The 6,237-nt window shown below is 37.0% G+C and overlaps 1 pseudogene; it reads left to right on the top strand.

Moving 5' to 3' along the window:
* Window positions 1–2,062: 2,062 nt before the first annotated feature.
* LOC116904435 lies at window positions 2,063–2,518 on the top strand (annotated as a pseudogene).
* Window positions 2,519–6,237: the final 3,719 nt, after the last annotated feature.

Below are 6,237 nucleotides of genomic sequence, written 5' to 3'. Positions count from 1 at the left end.
TCATCCAGAGTTTGCCCCACCTGGTGATCCAACCCATATGCAGCTACCAAACCAAGACAATATTGTGGATGCCAAGAAGTGCATGCTAACAGGAGCCTAATATAGCTGTCTCCTGAGAGACTCTGCCAGAGCCCAATACAGATGCAGATGCTTACAACTAATGATCAGACTGAGCACAGGGATGTCAATGGAGGAGTTAGAGGAAGGACTGAAGGAGCTAAAGGGATTTGCAACCCCATAGGAAAAACAACAATATCAGCCAGGATCCTGGGGACTAAACCACCAAACAAAGAATACACATGGAGCTCCAGTTGCATATGTAGCAGAGGATGGCATTGTCTGTCATCAATAGGAGGAGAAGCTCTTGGTCCTGTGAAGGCTCATTTCCCCAATGTAGAGGAATACCAGGATGTTGATGTAGGAGTAGGTGGGTGGGAGTGGGAATATTTTCATAGAAGCATGGGGAGAGGGAAATTGGAGGGTGGGAATGGGGATAATATTTGAAATGTAAATACATAATATATCCAATAAAGAAAAAAATTACTTGAGGACTTGGTGACTTGAAATAGGAAAAAAACAATAGGAGTCCAATTTACTTGTAAATAATTAAAAACGTATAGTACTCACAATATTTTCTTCATTGAAAAATACGTGATAAGCTGTCTTACATTTATGGATAGTATATGATAGAGGTGCTGTGCAAGCAACTAATAAGTACTGACATAATTTTGTGGTTTATTTATAATTTAAAATGCAGTCATTAATACAAATCTTCATTTCACAACGGATTATGAATTTCTGTGGTTGAATTTGGGTCATTTTCGCCTTTCACTAATGAAGTTTGTCTGATTAAATCCCGTTCTCTTTTGTCTTTTTGAAAGCATGGGGAGGCAGAGGCAGCTCTATTCTCTTAACTCTCTGAACTGTGTTTGATACAGTCTATCACATGGCCCTAAGCTGCTATTGAGAGCTGCTAATAGGCCTAATAGCTCCATTGTAATTGTCCCTTTTTTTCTACTGCTTTACTAGGAGGCTATTATCTCGGTCTCCAAGCGATCTCAGAGATGGCTGTTTAAACAACGGAATTCTGTCAAAATAGGCTTTTACTGACAATTTTTCCTTTCAATAATTGTAGCTGCTGCCTTCACGCACTCAACTTACTTTTCTGCTTTTAGGTGTTTAATAGTTCCCACGGGCCTCTCAGAGTTGCTGTGAAGAATTTAGTATAGTGTGTTTCTGCCTTTAGTACCTTGGCTTTTGTTATTGTTTATCCAAGGGTGTCATGATGTATATTAATTACATTCGGTTTCATATATACCATTTTAAATATAACATGTGAGCCATCCTATTTCGAAATGGAAACTATATCACCAAAAACCTTCACATAAGAGATGATTCTGACTTCATACAATTTGGTATACTTTTCTGACCTCCATTCTCCACTCCTGAGACGTTTGCAAAGGCATTTTATCACTATGTATTTACTATTTATATATTCATTATTAAGGAGACTATGTCATAAATAGAAGTGTGCTGGTAATGTGAGATAATATATTTTGGGTAATGTACAGATGCCAAAATTAAACAATTAAGATATTCACAATTAGTGGTAACAATTTAGACTAAGTACTGAAATAAATGGTGCACATTTATTGAAAATTAAACCAATAGATTCACAAACCAATACTTCAATATTTTCAGATGCTATATTACTGTAATATTTTCTATACGTTTGCTACTGAAATTAATGGTGTGCACTTGATTCATCAAGTTTGAACTTATAAATATGAAGAGAGACAAGATAGAATAGTATTTAATTGAGTAGGTAATGGGGTAAAAAGGCAGGGATACTTAGTATTGTAAGGGTGTTCAGTTACCTTACCACACTGGCCATGATTAAGGAAGAAAATGCTTAAGATTGGATACCTTGTATTGTCATTTATTTTGATGGCAAATATGATATATTTCTTGTATATGTCTTTAATCATTTTCCAATAGATAATGTTAAGAGTGAAAATTAAGTCTCTTTGCTTCCATCAGTCATCGCAGACACCAGTCGACCATGGCCAACCTCAAGTGTTCCTCCATTTCTCTCAAGCCAGAAGGTATACAGTGGGGCCTGACGGGCTAGATCACCAACTTTGGAGCAGAAGCGGTTCTGCCTGACAACACCTGAAGCAGCAGTACATTCTCCTGAAAGACCATCCTTTCCTCCAGGGGCTAAAGTACATGAACTCAGGTCAGGGCTCTTGGTGGCCATGGTTGGAGGGGCTCAATCTGGTGAAAACAAGACGAGCAGATGCTGGGAGACACCAAACGAGCTGAATCTAAACCAGGCACCATTTGTGGGGATTTTTGCATTCAAGTTGTTAGGAACCTCTTTCATGGCAGTGATGCAGTGGAGAAAACTGAGGAAGAGATTGGTCTATGGTTTAAGCCCGGAGAACTGATTGATTCTAAGTCTTGCGCCCATGAATGGTGTGTGAGCCTCCTGTGTCCTTTCTCTGGAATGTTCTGACCTGATTTCTGTCTCAGAGACTCCTTGCATTTTGTTAATTCTGCCACAACAAAAGAGGGCTAGGATACAAGCTGTCAGTTGATAATGAATGCAAAGATTCCAGGCCATTCCCTGTTCTCCATGAAGTGCCAAGAACTCTCCCTGTAGATCCATTATTATATGAGCAAAACATGTTCTATATCACTTAGATCCTTCATAAACACTATTGTTTTTTATGTTATATGCAGACTCTCTTTTTTAAAATTTTATTTTTCTTGGCTATTTTATGTATTTACATATCAAATATTATCCCATTCCCCCCTCTGCCATACTTCCTCCCCCATCGCCCTGCTTCTATGAGGGTGCTCCCACTCCCACCTACCCACTCCTACCTCAACACCTTGTCATTACCTTACATGAGGGAAATGAGTCTTCACAGAACCAAGGGTTTTTCCTCCTATTGATGCTGGTCAATGCCATCCTCTGCTACATATGTGGCTGGAGTCATGTATACTCTTTGGCTGGTGGTTTAGTCCCTGGGAGCTCTGCAGCGTTTGGTTGGTTGGTTGATATTGTTGTTCTTCCTATGGGGTTGCAAACCCCTTCAGCTCCTTCAATCCTTTCTCCACTAGGGTCTCCTTGTTCAGTGCAATGATTAGCTGCAACCATCCTCCTGCCCAACTATCTGCACAGACAAGGTTGTTGTGACAAGTGATTTTAAACACATAAGATAAACGGTGCGACTGGTTTCCAGAATTTCCTATGGCTCAGTAACTCCAACATTCTTCTCAATAGTCACATCAGAGACAGAGATGAGAAGCAGGGTGTTTTCAATGAAACTTCATTGAAATTGATATCATAGTGCATACTGTTATAATGTTTTGATTCTTTAAAAATATCATTCTTGTTATCTTGTTATCAAAAATATCTTGTCTTGTTATCTTGTATAGGGATTGTAATTTTATTACAAATCAGATTTTAAGTAACTGAGAATATGATGGACCCCCACCTCCATTTCCACAGGAGCTGGACTTAGTTAAATACCAGTGTTCATATTTTAACCAGAAAACTGTGCAACTCTGTCAGTAATACATTTAAGCACAATTTGAATATCACAAACCCTTTGTCTTGTGTTTGCTCACATCAGGTGGAAAATGAATTAGCCTGTATTTATATTCCACATTTAAAACATACTCATTATTTATTTTTGAACTCAATAAATAAGAGAAATCAGAATTAAAGACTTGACACAGAGGCATAACTTAGAAATGTGCGATCTTAATGAATATCCTAGTAAGGGCACCAGTAGAAGGGGAAACCCTTGGTTCCTCTAAAGCTGGATCCCCCCCAGTGAACGGGATTCTCAGGGGGAGGGCAGTAATGGGGGGAAGATGTGGAGTGGAACACCCATATAGAAGGGGAGGAGGAGGAGTTAGGGGGATGTTGGCCTGGAAACCAGGAAAGGGAATAACATTTGAAATGTAAATAAGAAATACCCAAATTAATAAAGATGGAAAAAAAACTTAAAAAAAAAAGAAATGTGCAATCTCTTATCACATGTTGATGGTTAGCATTTTGTCGGGAACTTTGCTAAGAAATCTGTCTTAGCTATAAGAGCATTCCTCTCATTTATTCATACAACAGAGGAAGTCTGATGAGAGGTAAGTAAATATCTGTATTATCTGTTTGACATCTTGGCAAGCACGTTTGGTATCTTGACAAACACATTTTTAAGACCTTTCAGGCTGATTAGGATATCAAAACTGTCATCCATTGTGAAGATTTATAGATTGCTTTTTCTCAGGTGTGAAATGAAGGTTTTAGCTAAAAACCTGTGCCCCGTGACTTTAAATATAGACAAAAATAATATGTTTGCCCATGGAATTATGTTTCTTAATATTGTTAAATGAAGCAGTACAAATGTGTGTAAAGAGATTATTTCTAAATGGATGCTGCCGAAATCTCAAACAAATAGGATCCTGTTTTATTTTTAATATCCGTAATCACCAGTGACTAAGCAGTAGCTTTTCATTTTCTGAAGTCAATCTTGAAAACACCGTGAGCTCAAAATGACCAATTAGTGTCACACATCACAAAGGTACTCAGAATGAACTACCCAGAACTTTTCACAAATTGTTAAATTATTTTCCATGGGATTTCAGATGAATTTGAAATAAAAAGAAGAAATAACAACCCAGAAAATTTATTGGCACATTATTTTGGGGGAGTTTCCTTCCTAAATTTTATAGTGGAAACTAATTCACTGTACATTTGCTTAAATGACTGAGATAGTTTTTCTATTCTAAGCTAACATTTATGCTCTACAAGCATAAAACAGCATGACATAGTCTCTCTCTCTCTCTCTCTCTCTCTCTCTCTCTCTCTCTCTCTCTCTCTCTCTCTCTCGCCCTCTCTCTAAATGCAGAAGCAATAAGTTCATAAAAATGCTAGGCTTCCAACTTTGGCCAGTAATTTAAAACCGTGTGAAGTGACGACAGGCTTACTACATTTTATCACTGTACAAACTATGTTCTAGAGGATAAATGGGGAATCTAGGCTAAGTCCTGATGACAAAAGACGTTGAACATTTCTTTAGGTGCTTCTCAGCCATTAGATATACCTCAGTTAAGAATTCTTTGTTTAGCTCTGTACCCAAGTTTTTAATAAGTGCTATTTGGTCTCTATAGGTGCTCTGGAGTCTAACTTCTTGAGTTCTTTGTATATATTGGATATTAGCCCTATATTTTTCTAATCTGTAGGTTGCTGTTTTGTCCTGTTGACAGTGTCTTTGCCTTACAGAAGCTTTTCAACTTTATGAGATGCCATTTGTCTATAGTTTATCTTAGACCCTGAGCCATCAGTGTTCTGTTCTGGAAATTTGTCCCCGTGCTGATATGTTCTAGGCTCTTTCGCATTTTCTCTTTCATTATATCCAGTGTATCTGGTTTTATGTGGAGGTCTTTGATCCACTTGGACTTGAGCTTTGTACAAGGAGATAAGATGGGTCAATTTGCATTCTTCTGCATGCTGACCACCAGTTGAATAAGCACCATGTGTTGAATATGCTGTCATTTACCAGAAGGTAATGCTAAAGATGATTCTACAAAGAAAATGCTGATAAACGTTCTAGACAAATGCTTCTTTAGCTTACATGGAATCAGTAAAAGTGGAGAAAATATGACATGTTCCCAAATTATTGTTGAAATAGTGACTTGAACATTATGTGCTGCTAATAGAGTACATCTTTTAAAATTATTATCATTAAATTCACATGTGTTTTCCTTTAACCACACATCACAATATGCTTAAACATATTACATGGCATATTACTGGAAAATATGTGATTGACAGGATTTGCAAAATGTTTCTACTGCAAGCCATTTAAAACTTTTTTCCATAATTAATTCTTGACAGTTCTAGAAAAATCAACGTCTGTAGCAAAAGTTTGACAAAACACTTTCATCTACACAAGTACAAATTAAAATATGATTTTAAAAATGAGATAGCTAATTGGAAGACTATGTTCTCTATTCAAATAGGGCAAGTTTCTAAAATATTCAACCAAATATTCACAAATAAATTTAAGCAGACAGACTATTAACTGAACTTATAAGAATTATAATGAACTTCCAAACTGAGGAATGACTGTAAATGTTAAACTATTTATTTCCCAAATACCTATATAGAATTGCCTATAGGTTCTATGTCCCAAAATTAGAAGCAAAGAAAATAGATGATAG

This window comes from Rattus rattus, chromosome 6 (genome assembly GCF_011064425.1).
Source record: "Rattus rattus isolate New Zealand chromosome 6, Rrattus_CSIRO_v1, whole genome shotgun sequence".
NCBI classification, from domain to species: Eukaryota; Metazoa; Chordata; class Mammalia; order Rodentia; family Muridae; genus Rattus; species Rattus rattus.
Note: the sequence above shows the minus strand (reverse complement) of the source record. Positions and strands in the feature narration are given on the sequence as shown.